We start from the raw sequence: 12894 nt of genomic DNA, 5'->3' as shown, positions 1-12894 counted from the left end.
GATTTTGATTTTAGAATTTGATGACGTGATTGTGAAAACCATCTATTGTTCACGATTTAGTACATGCATCATTGTGTAACATTATATTGTTAGTAAGGACTCATCGCCTTTTGTTGCAGTTTTTGGGGAAAAGACAAGTATTCTTCAATGAATTCGTGCCGCTTAGTTTTTCAGCTACGGAATCACCGCGTGTCAATAATTCTGGCGTGCAAAATGAACTTTTAAAAAGTACGGTATGTATGTAGAAACCACTCTTGCGGGTTTTCAGAGCATTCGCTTTCTCATTTCGTTATCATCGTTAGAGGTGGAACACTTTGAGGAAAAATGCCAAAAAAATTGAGAGTGCACTTTAAGAGTAGACTGAAGAAAAAAATAGTGCACCATTTAGCCAGCGGAAAAATCATACAGTCCTAATTATTGAAGAGGGCTTCTGCGATGAAAAAGATTCATGAAACTACAAAAAAAAAAAAAAAGCAATCAGAAGAAACTAAACTCATAAATTAATCCATATCTAAATCATAAATTTAATTGCTTGTCCCTTACCTTGATAAAAACATGAACCATTAAATTTTAACAAGTGAAGGCTACATCAATACCTCATGGTCAGCCGCAGCCATGCTGCCAGTTATTGTCTACGTGTCTACCTATTCACACCAACAAGACATGTTGAATTAAACTGGGTACAACAAAGTGAAAATCAATCACAGAAAAATGTAGGACTGGCTTTTACGTGGGATTGAAGTGAATTTCAATACATGCTTTGACCTGTGTTAAATTTATAGTCGGCAAAAATCAGTATTCACGATTTAAAAAGAAAACACTTTGAAACCGTGTTTAACTAAACATCAGTGTTCAAAACACGGTTAAGGTTTCAATTGGTGTGAACGAGGCATCATGAATTGTAAATAACTAGGGAAAAATGGCCTATCGCTCCGCTGTAGTCTATTTCCATATTGTCCATCGTGTCCTCAAGAAGCCATTGTCTTTTTTTCGACCTGAGTATCCATAGTCTTCGTTCTCTTGATAATTTTATCCGCCGACAACTCCTACGTTTCTTCAAAGATAATAGTTGAAAACAATGGATCCCCCCATTAAATTAAACAATGTCAACGTTGTGAAGCCATAAAATAAAATAAAGACTTGCTTTACCTCCCACTTGTTTGTCTTTGGAAATCTGGCAGGGATTCGCATTTCTTGTTTACATCCATTACATGGACACAGCTTGACAGAATCCCTGAATATCAAGTAACAGAGACTAGAAAGGAACGAGCGAATTTGTATTAAAGTTCGCATATTAACCCATCTAATTAGCTCTAGTTGTTACCAAGGGTGTTTTCCATTTACCGAGAAATTCCGGAAATTTTGGTTGAGATGTAAATGGAACACACGTTTTTGGTTCGTTCCACTGGAAAATTTCCGGAATAGACGGAACTTCTGAAAAGGTAGTCCTGTTTTCCCGTTGGAAACTTTTCGATGGAAATGTGTGTTCCATTTACCACTTTTGAAAGGTCTTACCACTTCCAGGCTATTCAGGGCCACATTTTTAAATTTTGGAGCGTAAAATCGCAATCACAGGGCGGCGAACGGTCCTGAGTTAAATGGAACACGTTTTTCACCCGATGGAAATTTCCACCGAATTATCCGGAAATTTTTTGTAAATGGAAAACGCCCCAAATCTCACTGTATTTTCTTCTAGAGTCAGTCTTCATCATGATAAGTGTCAGTGACTATGATTCAGCAAATGCAGATCTGCATGGCTTTGAGATCCGAGAATATCACAATAATCACAGCCCCTCTCCCTTTTTCCCGGCTTCAATGGGCTCTAAAATTTGCATTATTTATACAGCTGCCTACTACGTATTTCAAAATCTGAATGCCTAGAGTCAACACAAAAAACATCTAACAGTGAATGTTTTAAAAATGCGGTGGATCGCTGTCTTGGTTCCTCTGGTAAGGAAATTTCAATTGATTGCATACAGTTGTAGTCTAAACCGGACGTCTTAAAACTACAGTACAATACATTATCCACCCTTCACTCTCGGATTTCAATTTTCATTTTTCAGAGCGAAAATTTGACGAATGGTCTTTGACATTTTTTAATTACCACACTGTAATTTCTTTCTACAATTTAGTCGTGATACTAGATGGGGTCTTTTTAAAAGGCGACAATTATAACATACGGTGATGTAATTGAAGGATCTTCAAGTTGAACGTGCAGTTCGGCGATCTCGATAAAGATATCATACGAAACAAAACGTGCAATGTAATTGAAATTTAGAGACAGAGAGACTTCTTGCTTTATGCGAGCTTCGACAATGAAGATTTCGAGGTGAAAGTTTGTAAAAAGATGCCTATGTAAATGTAAATCATGAGCAATGAATTTGTAATAATTACACTTCACAGCTCAACTTTTTGATTGTGAAATTTTTTAACGCTATGAAACAGTGATTCAAAGACAAATTTGCATATGGCCTTTAAATTTACTTTCGAAGACAAGCGTGGAGAGTGATAGGATAATATTATCTACTCCTCTCGAAGAAGTACAAACCCCCGCACAAGGCTTAAACAAGGACTTCAAAGTCTTTAAATTGTCGGCTCTCATTGGCTATCCTCTGTCCATTTCCAAAGAAGACATCAAGCCAAGATTTCAACAATACTTTAACAATACTTTAATTGATCCGATCCAGTCTTCCATGCTTCCTTATGAAGCAATGATGAGACTCCTGCAATGAGCCTGTATGCTAGGTAAAGACTGTCAATTAACAATAACAAAAATAATACTAAAAGCCTTTATTGATCAGAACCGATCTTTTCAAACAGCCCTATATGTTTCCGTTGACAAGTCTTCAGGTCCTTTGAAGTTGATTTCACTGACGGATTTTACTGACGAATGACACCCCTTCCGAGTCGAAACGCTGTGGTCTCATGAAACGCAAACTGACGGTGCGTTTTTTTGGTAAAACCCGAAAACGGATTTTGCGTTCTTTTGACGAAATCCAAAAAGTGATCATGAATCCAAAGTATCCACACTAATTCCGGATTTTTGAGATTCACCACTTTAGGGTTTTTTTCTGAAAAAGGATCTGAGAAACTCGGGGTGCGTTTTTTGGAAAAATCCGAAAACGGATCATGAATCCAAAGTATCCACACTCGAGGAGGATACTTCGGATTAAATCTAAATTCGAATTTTTGAGATTCACCATTTCAGCGTTTTTCGGGAAAGGATTGAAAAAAGTATTTTTGACAAGCGGTTTTCTATGCAAAAATGATACACAACAGCCACCGTACATGACAGTTTAGCCCAAAAGTTGGAAGACACGAATAGGTCGAAAACAGGAGCCCATCTGTCGAAAATGGTTAGGTTTCCTGCAGATTTCACACCAGAAATTACACTAAAAGTTTTTTGACAGCAGTAATATTGTTACTGCCTTTCCTATAGCTAGAAAAGTAAACTGCAAGAATAACCTCTGTTGTCGATTTGTACCTTAGAGGGCATGTTTTTCGTCATTTCTTTTTATTTGATCTGAAAGGTTTTTTTTTTCATCAAAGAATTTCTCCAAAACAAACTAGTATACCGCTAATTTTTTTGTTTTGTTTTTTAAATTGCACGTTTGTTTGTTTGAGTTGTCATGGAAAATGTTCTTTTTCGGATTTTGCGGTTTTTTGACGCTGAAGAATCCATTGATCCGAGATCACATTTCCCAAAAAAAAAACGCACCCTCGGTTTTTTGGCAAGCGGTTTTCCGTACGATCAAAGTCACGAACAAGAAATTACACTAAAAGTTTCTTGACAGCCCAAATTGTTAGCACCTTTCCTACAGCTAAAACAGTAAACTGCAAAGTACCCTCTCTAATCGATTTGTACCTCAGCACGCATGTTTTTCGTCATTTATTTTTATCGATCGCCAAGGTATGCTTTTTTCTGGCGGCATTTTCATTGAAGAATTTCTCCAAAACAATGCAACTCTGGGTTTGTTTGTTTCCGTTGTTATGGCAACGCTGAAGAATCCATTGATCCGAGAACACAAATTCGTTTTTGGAATTTTACCAAAAAAACGCACTCTGAATGCCTTGCCTTTCTGAAAAAGGTAGGACGTTTTGCTGGGGGGAAGAGGCTGGGTTTTTTTTCACTTGTGTAAAGAGTCTTTTTTATGTTATAGGAATTAGCAATCCTTGCATAATCTCATAACAAAGGTAAGCTTCAAAGAGTTTTCTTTTAATCAGTCTAAGCGTGCTATTTTCTCGATGCGAGTGGATTATCAACAGGAAGGAAACAATATCCGCTATCTTGTATTTTCCGCTCCAGAATTTCTCTAGTAACAACAGGAACCCATGGCTAGGAGCGAACAACTCCCATCTACATCTACATGTTCCAGCAATCGGCAAAGTCCCTTTTTGACTAATAGCTGTTTTTGCTCACGTGGCCTCATACACCGTAAGCCCTTTTCGAGATATCACTGCCAAGCCGGCCACTTCTGCTGGAGATAACAGGACAACCACAACAACATACAGGGACTCCATTCCCTACTCTTTTCGAATAGTGTGTGGGTTCTTTAACGTTCCCAGGGGAACTCATGAACATACAAGATATTTGTGAGACGGGGCCTACGTTTTATAGTCCTTATCCGAGAAGACTTGAATTCTAACCATTTGCAGATAAAATTACAAAGGTAGCACTTTCTCCCCAGTTATTTTAAGATATTGAGAGCCTATTTTAAGACATTTTAAAAGACCGTTCTATTTTTAGACTACCTTTTCCAAGTTCCGTTTCGATGACGTAAAATGTCAAGTTAGTTTCTTGTGATTGGTCATCGAGCTCCTGCGGGAGTCTCATTCGCGGGAAATTCAATCTCAAAATTAAATAAATCGGTTTGTGAAAACGCCGTGACAGGAAGTTAGGGATGTTGTTCGCTCCCAGTCCTGGGCTCCCGCTAACATAGGGTACACAGGTAACCCACTATACAATTACCACACCATACACCTAAAGCTTGTTTATCAATGACATGCCTTGTTCATTAAGAGTCACCAAAGGCTCATCCGACTCACTGAAAGGACGGTCCTACATTTTTGAACACTTGGATACTTATCAAAAACGCAGCATAAATTTTCCCTTCCGATGTCCTTTAGATTACCAGGAACCCATTTCCCGAAGCCTCCATCTGCTATACTAACCCTCTGAGTCAACCCTGACCTGTATTTTTTTTATTTTTAGAATCATCTCTCAGGGGGGGTGTCGCGGGTGTTTTCACAAGAGCACACCCGAAACACGAAGGTGTTTCAAAATAATGAAAAGATATAAAAGTTCTAAAAATAGAAAGACTTGACTCGAGAGTATAATAAGTATGGAAGCTCCAGGCAAAGGGCTGAAAAGGTCCAAAGTCTAAACAAGCTAGCAACAAAGGTCGATAGTCCGACTGAATTACCATGGATCACTTTGGGAATCTCACCGGTGTAATTTAAAGCAAAGAATACAAAAGTAGGATCAGCATTACTTGCCTGACTAAAACGTCCTCTTAATGGAAAGGCATGAAGCGATGCGAAAAGATGACTTGAAAATATGTTAACTAATTAACATATGGCTAACCTGGGAGAAAATCATTCCTTAAAGGGAACGGCATAAAGAACAAAATGATCCCTCAAAAAGAGGAACTACAAGTTTACTACTAACTTGGGCCTCAATAAAAATACTTTTACTTGGTTCAGATTACAGAAATTCAGTTTTAAAAGCTATTGCCTTGTTTATGACTTTTTGATCCTTTGATCTTTAAGTGGTTTCGTTTTTTAAGTTTCGTCAATTACTCTGGCAGAACGGGCCAAAGGGTAAAACCCAGGGTTGTGATTGGTGGGATTGGACCCAGTGTATTGGTTTGTCTTTTGAACTGTCAACCAATGAAAGCAGACATGACGGGCAGCAATAAAAAACCAAGAGCCCATCAAATCGTGGCTCTATCTAAGCTTACTGCTTAAGACAACCTCTTTCGAACGAGTTTACTTTTAGAGCGGGTTTTTCCCGCGAAAAGTGGCATATTTCCACGGCGAAACGTGACAAAAAAAATTCCAGCGTGATAAGTGTATGACGCAAAATAAATAGCAATGTCATAGTTCTGTTTTGATTGGGCTTTTAAACTCGAAATCCATACGAGAGGCGCACCATTAATAACTCTATTCGAGAAAGAGTTGACTTCGAGTCCTAGAATCCATTTGATGGGCTCCTGAAAAAATCCAAACAGTTCTTCATTGCTGGTTCTTTGTAAGGTACAGCAGAAGGTACCGGTGGGGTCTAGTAGTCGATACACATCGCTTTCATGCCCTTCGCTGGAGTTGAAGCCATTGACTTGCCCTTTGCAAATTTAGGTTTTTCAGCATGGTTTTTTAACCATCCACCCTGCTTGCAAACGTAGCTGGCGTAAAAAAGCGGTTAACTTAGGACGCTTTCCATTTGACAATACTGACCGGCCAGACCGGCCATTTGGAAGTGACTAACTCTTCCTAACTCTACAACGACTTCAAATTTCAATTTATCATACTTCGAAGATGATATATAATGCGAGGGATTATAATGCAAGTGTTCCTTTAAATTATTGCATTTTTTTTTTTTTTTTGGAAACTGACGGGTCTGGCGGGCAACTTCTGACAAAAGGAAAGCGCACTTAGAAAAGAACCGCAAATCCGGCCGGACGCCATATTGAATGAGTCCTTGGAAGATCTGGGCAAGGTGTCCCTCGTCCCAGATCTGCCATCTCGTCCAATATTACGCCCGGATTTTGCTGAACTACCACTTTCAAGCAGGCTTCTCCAGCTCCTTCATATACCCGATCTTTTTTTACTACTTAAGAATGTCCCGGTGTTATGGACTTGGCTTTCATGGTTGACGTATCAGGGAGTATTCAGTTTGACGACGTCAACAATGCATTAGCTTGGCCGGCTAATGGATTAACATCTTGGTTTGAATTCATGTGTTGAAATATTTTAAAAATGGAGCAAAAGAAATGCATTTCAGTTGTTCAAAAATAACTCTTGAGTGAATTTAGCAGCAATATTAACCGATATCATACGTAACATGTCATTGCACCTCATCTTAGTGGAGTTAGCGCTATATAAATTATGTTAAATTAAATTAAATAAATTAAATCTTGGGTCCACTAGAAGGAAACCTTTTAGTTGCAATTACATTTTGCCATACTCGTTCCAAGCAAAATGAAAATTGTTTGCTTTTCTCCAATATATAGCCAAAGAAACAATATTCAAAGTTGAAAATCTTATTCAGGAATCCCGCTTGCAAGCGGGGAGGGTTTTACTGAATTAAAATACTACTACAGCTAATAATACGCTTTCATCACGTTGTAGTGGGTTCATTCCCGACCTATTCTAAAGTTTTATAATCCACATCAAATTGAACGTATTTTCCTTTAATCGAGAAAAATCCATGGAAAGGACGCCTTGCCTGAGAGTCTTTCTTCACTTAAAAAATATTCTGAATTGTCAGGAAACGGTGGAACCGTTGATTCTCTTTCGATACACTCCGAATTATGGGATAACTGTGCATTCCTCTTCAGTACTTGAGGTCAGCGGTCACACTTCAAAGCATCCATTGTCATGCAAATGCACCATATATAAGCAGCCTAACGCGTGACACAAATCCATTCTCCTGGAGTGCTTTCTTGTCGGCGGTTACGGTACTAATTTCAGTAATTTAGAGAGGATTTATTTCCAACTACCGAAATGGACAAGGCACTCAACGAGTCTACAAATATATCTACGGTCGAAGCGAGCGATGTGAACATGCCCGAAGCGGGCGAGAAACTCGAAGCAAATGACAACATCGACGATTTTGAGGTTGATATTGAAGACCTTAAAAGCCAGTTGGGGTTGCACGAACTGTTTTCGTCTATGGAGTCAATGAAGTCTCTTATCTCTCAAGTAACGGCTTCGAAAAGGCCAGCTTCTGAACCTTTAGCTGCTAACCTGGCCAAACGAAGTTTAGCAGCGACGGCTGACGAGTCACAACCTACACGTGTCGCCAGCGTGACTGATGCTGGCTCTTTCGACCCCTCACAACCCATTTCATCTACTGATACAACTGCTGAAGCAGCAGAGCTGGACCTGCCATCAATCTTTGATGACTCGGATGCGAAAGGTCCCAAAGTGAGTGAGGTCTTAGCCTTAAGAGTAAATGAGGCTTGTACGAAAAAAGCATTTGATTCCAAGCTGAAGGAAATTGAGGCTAAGTACAAAGCACCCGAAAATTGTGATTTCTTGTGTGTACCGAAGGTCAACCTTGAATTCTGGTTTGAGTTAGCCAGGCAGGCAAGGACCAAGGATCTTGCACTGCAAGAGGCCCAGAGAGGTATTACCAAGGGAATACAGCCAGTTATTGAGTTAGTAGAAAAGATCTTGAACGCTCAAAAGACCAAGTCGGAATTGAAGCCCGACTCCTTCATTACTCCTCCTCCTATTACATTACTTTGCAATGCATCATTCAGACTTTCCCTTGTAAGAAGGCAAACAATAAGAGAATTCGTGAATCCCAGCTACCGCTCTTTATGCAGCAAGAATACTCCTCCTGGGAAATGGCTTTTTGGAGATGAGCTGCCTAACAGATCAAAGAAATCGCGGAGGTGAACAAAATGGCGAAGAAACTCGGCCCTAGTCAGACCTCTCCTGGAACAAGGCGTGGAGATAGAAGAAATACATCTGGTCGTGGTTCTAGCTTCAACCAGGGTCAAGGCCGAAAAGTATATTTTTTTAGGGTCAAGGAATCGCAGCAACACCACTCACAACAGCAGGGATCCCAAGAGCAACCCACATTCCTTGACAGCTACAAAGCAGCACTCCTCCCAGTAGAGGTAGGTGCTTATGCTGGAAACCTGGCAAATTTTCTCCTTAGCTGGAGAGCTATTACTAGTGACCCCTGGGTACTTGAAGCAGTATCAGGGTACCATTTGGAATTTTGTACTAAACCTGTACAAACAAAACTTCCTAATCCTCCAATTCTATCTGTAGCAGATAAGGAGATTATTGACCAGGAGCTTCATAGGCTTCTGCACAAAGGGGCAATAGAGCAGGCTCCATACTGCAAAGACCAGTTTATTTCTAATATGTTTCTGGTCCCTAAGAAAACAGGTGACCTTAGGCCTGTCATAAATCTCAAGCCCCTTAATGAATTTGTAGAGAAGATTCATTTCAAAATGGAGAACATTGATATGGTCAAAAACCTTATTAAACCAGGAGATTATCTAGCTTCTATTGACCTCAAGGACACGTATTTCAGCATACCTATCTGGCAACCTCATACAAAATATCTTAGGTTTCTTTGGAATAATCAAATTTTCCAGTTTGCATGCTTGCCTTTTGGATACAGCCTAGCACCGCGAGTGTTTACTAAGCTTCTTAAACTAGTCACAGCACATGCAAGGTAGCATGGTGTCAGATTAGTTAGCTTCATTGATGATATTCTCATCATTGGACATAATCATCAGGAATGTTTAGAACATGTCTCCTTTCTGAAGAATCTTTTGACAGATTTAGGTTTTATTGTCAATACTGGAAAGTCTAACTTAGAACCAAGTCAGTCTCTGGTCATTCTTGGTTTTATATTCAATACTGTTACCCTCAGTGATCGAGCAAAGCTAAATCTTGCATGGGTCATTGACAATTTAGACCAATACTATGGCAAATGTTTGCATGAAATGCCTATTTCTTTGTTCATTGAAAGTGATGCTAGTAATACTGGTTGGGGGGCCCACTGTAACGGTGTTGCTACAGGTGGGCCGTGGTCTCGGTCAGAAATTGATTTTTCACATCAATCACCTTGAGTTACTAGCTGCTTTTTACGCACTTCAGGCATTTGTTCCGCAGTATAAGTCTGCTGCACACATCAGACTGAAAGTGGATAATTCAACTGCAGTAGCTTGTATCATTAATTTTGGCAGCATAACGTCCCCTTCTTTAAATACTTTGTCTAGAACTATTTGGGACTGGTGAAGATTCACATTTCTGCAGTATCTATTCCGGGAGTTGACAATACAGTAGCAGATGTCATGTCTAGGCAAAATTCTGACAAGCTAGAATGGGCACTAAATTTTTCAGTCTTCCAGCGTTTGACCTCTTTGGTTTTCAAACCAGACATTGATCTGTTTGCCAGTAGGCTAAACAAGCAATTACCAATTTTTATATCTTGGCATCCAGAACCAGACTGCTATGCTGTAGATGCATTTAGTACTTTATGGACACCATTTAAATGCTGTGCTTTTTCCTCCTTTCTGTCTAATCCCTAGAGTGCTAGAAAAGATGGAAAGAGAGCATGTGGACCAGTTTCTCCTAATTGCACCAGTATGACCAACGCAAAGCTGGTACCCCCTCCTTCTGAGAAGGTCATACAGGACACCGATACTTCTACCTCAAGATCCTCAACTCTTACACCTGGCTCACTCCAACAAGCTTCATCCTCTGCACGACAGACTCCAACTTGCCGCATGGATCTTATCAGCCAACAGCTGCAGGCAGGTGGACTTTCGACACAGGCTACTGAGCTCATCTGTGCCTCATGGACCAAAGGGACTGAGAAACAGTACAAGCCTGTATGGAAGACTTGGAGTAGCTGGTGTGATCAGAGGCACATCAATCCCCTTCAGGGTAATGCAGTCCATTTAGTTAATTTCTTGGCTGAACAATTCCACCAGGGTAAGAGCTATAGTACTTTGAACACTTGCAGATCTGCAATATCCACTACTCTTCACTTGATTAGGGATGATAAACTTGGAGATCACCCATATGTTTCTAGATGTCAAAAAGGAGTGTTTGTTTCAAGGCCTCCATCTCCTAGATATTCGTTTACGTGGAATGTTTCCCAACTCACATTCTACCTGGCTGCACAACCTCCTGTCCAAAGTCTTAGTTTAAAAGCACTAACTTTGAGAACTGCGACACTTTATTCCTTGGTATCGGCCCAGAGAGAACAGACTTTGTGCTCATTGGACTTAGACAATATGTCTATTTATGAGGATGAGATCAAATTTGTCATAGGTTCTAGCCTGCGAGCAGGCTCTCTCTCTTCGGTGGGAGAGAAGGAGAGCCTGCACGCATCCCTTTGAATTTTGAATGCCGCCTCCTGATGTCACGCTGAGCGAGCTGTCAAAAATTAGCCAATCAGCGCGCACCAGAAGTAAACATTGAAAAAAAACAGAGAAAACAGAAACCCACGCGTTGTGTATTTCAATTTGCCCAAGGCAGAAACTAAAAAAAACTGTAAAGGAAGGAAGCCTTCGCCAGAAAAGCCTAACAACTATTGCTGATGCTGTAAAGCGTAGCTGAATATTCAGTACGGTAATTCGTCGAAGTCCCTTCCGCGGAAAAAGTGTTTCGTTCGTCAGGGAAAAATTTAGCACACAAACTTCAAACGACTGGAATCGTAATAGAGACATTCGTTTTCCCTGACCGCATCTCCACTGTGTGAGACTCGTCGACCACAACTGCCAAATTTCGGTAAAGCGAAGCGGAATTATCTTTTTAAATTTATTTTAATGAAATACAGACATTACAACTGCTACATCACACTTTAATACTAGACAGATATTCTAATACCTACACCATTTTATTTCAATTGTGGTTATAGATATGTATTTTACTAATTCAATAATTTGAAAATTGGAATATTTTGTTTTCAAGTGTATCGGAGTATTGCGGAGTTACGAGGAGATCGAGCAATCATTTGTGGAGCCGCCTTTTCGGCTTAGCCTAATACTTGCTAAAATCGTGTAGAGTTCCTCTATCGTTAAATCAGCAACAGAGGCAGCCACGGTGACATGAAGTCGCCCTCGTATTTTGGCCGCTACGAAAAACAGTTGGGAAATAAGACTTTTCTCGAATTCTGTGGATAACAGAGATAGAACTTCCTTCCTTCCAGTAGAGAGGCCATTGCATCGCGTTGCCCGACCTTTAATTATGTAAAGTTATGGTAAATTGCAACATTCTACAATTTTCTCAGACGCATTTCTGACCACCTCATCTCTGCGAAGCGAAGAGGCTTTCTTGTTGTCGGAGCTTGTCAATGGTGACGTCACGAGGTAATTTAATTTCAGCCAATCAGTATTTTGCGTCCAAGATTTGGACGCGACATTCAAAATACAAAGCCATGCGGGCAGGCCCTCATTCTACCCCCAACCCCAGTCCCTCAGAGGGCCTGCTCGCAGGCTACATAGGTTCCAGAACAAAGACTTCTCGTCCTGGGAAGAAACCTTTAGAAGTTTCTTACCCACTAACCTCAGTCTCTGCCCTAAACAGACACTGTTACATTATATTCATTGTACGCAACACTTGCGCAAGTCAGGGGAGCAGACTGTATCTCAGTTGTTCATTTCTCATGTTAAACCACACAAGCCTGTTTCCTCATCTACTTTAGGTAGATGGATTAAGACTGTTATGACTGATTCAGGCATTGACACTAGTTTATTCAAACCACATAGTGTAAGGGGTGCATCTACATCTGCTTTGTATCAAAGGGGCGCATCTTTAGCTGAAATTATGAAGATGGCAGACTGGTCATCAGAACGCACATTTAATCGTTTCTATAATCGCAATGTCTATAATACCAATCCCTCTTCATTAGCAGGCAGATTGGTATTATCATAGATATTCAGTAACGTTTATTTATGTACAGACCATTGTATCAAGTCTACAATTAAAGCACTCATTTCTATCATGTCACTTATTTTTGTTTTTTCCCCTGGCTTCGGTTCTTTAAAATCGCACAGTTATCCCATAATGCGGAGTGTATCGAAAAAGAATTTTAAAATTAGACGAGAGGTACTTACCTTGAAGTGTAATTGTAATTCTCTGAAGATACACGGAGCATTATGGGATAATGCTTCCCACCCTTCTGTGTTGGCTTATGCC

At 40.1% G+C, this 12894-nt stretch overlaps 1 protein-coding gene and 1 long non-coding RNA gene across 2 annotated transcripts in view; one reads left to right on the top strand and one right to left on the bottom strand.

Moving 5' to 3' along the window:
* Positions 1 to 445: 445 nt before the first annotated feature.
* On the bottom strand, positions 446 to 1806 carry LOC138038843 (uncharacterized). Its single transcript, XR_011130314.1, has 3 exons — positions 1682 to 1806; positions 1150 to 1255; positions 446 to 644 (listed from the first exon to the last, which is right to left on the bottom strand). It is a non-coding gene; the product is annotated as an uncharacterized lncRNA (long non-coding RNA).
* Positions 1807 to 1937: 131 nt separating this feature from the next.
* LOC138038837 (collagen alpha-6(VI) chain-like) overlaps positions 1938 to 12894 on the top strand; it is a 41055-nt gene continuing 30098 nt past the window's right edge. The window contains exons 1-3 of the mRNA XM_068884904.1: positions 1938 to 1950; positions 4161 to 4194; positions 10278 to 10635. The gene's annotated coding sequence lies outside the window, so the exon portion shown is untranslated. The remainder of the gene's footprint in view (positions 1951 to 4160; positions 4195 to 10277; positions 10636 to 12894) is intronic.

The sequence above is a fragment of the Montipora capricornis genome, chromosome 2 (genome assembly GCF_036669925.1).
Source record: "Montipora capricornis isolate CH-2021 chromosome 2, ASM3666992v2, whole genome shotgun sequence".
NCBI classification, from domain to species: domain Eukaryota; kingdom Metazoa; phylum Cnidaria; class Anthozoa; order Scleractinia; family Acroporidae; genus Montipora; species Montipora capricornis.
Note: the sequence above shows the minus strand (reverse complement) of the source record. Positions and strands in the feature narration are given on the sequence as shown.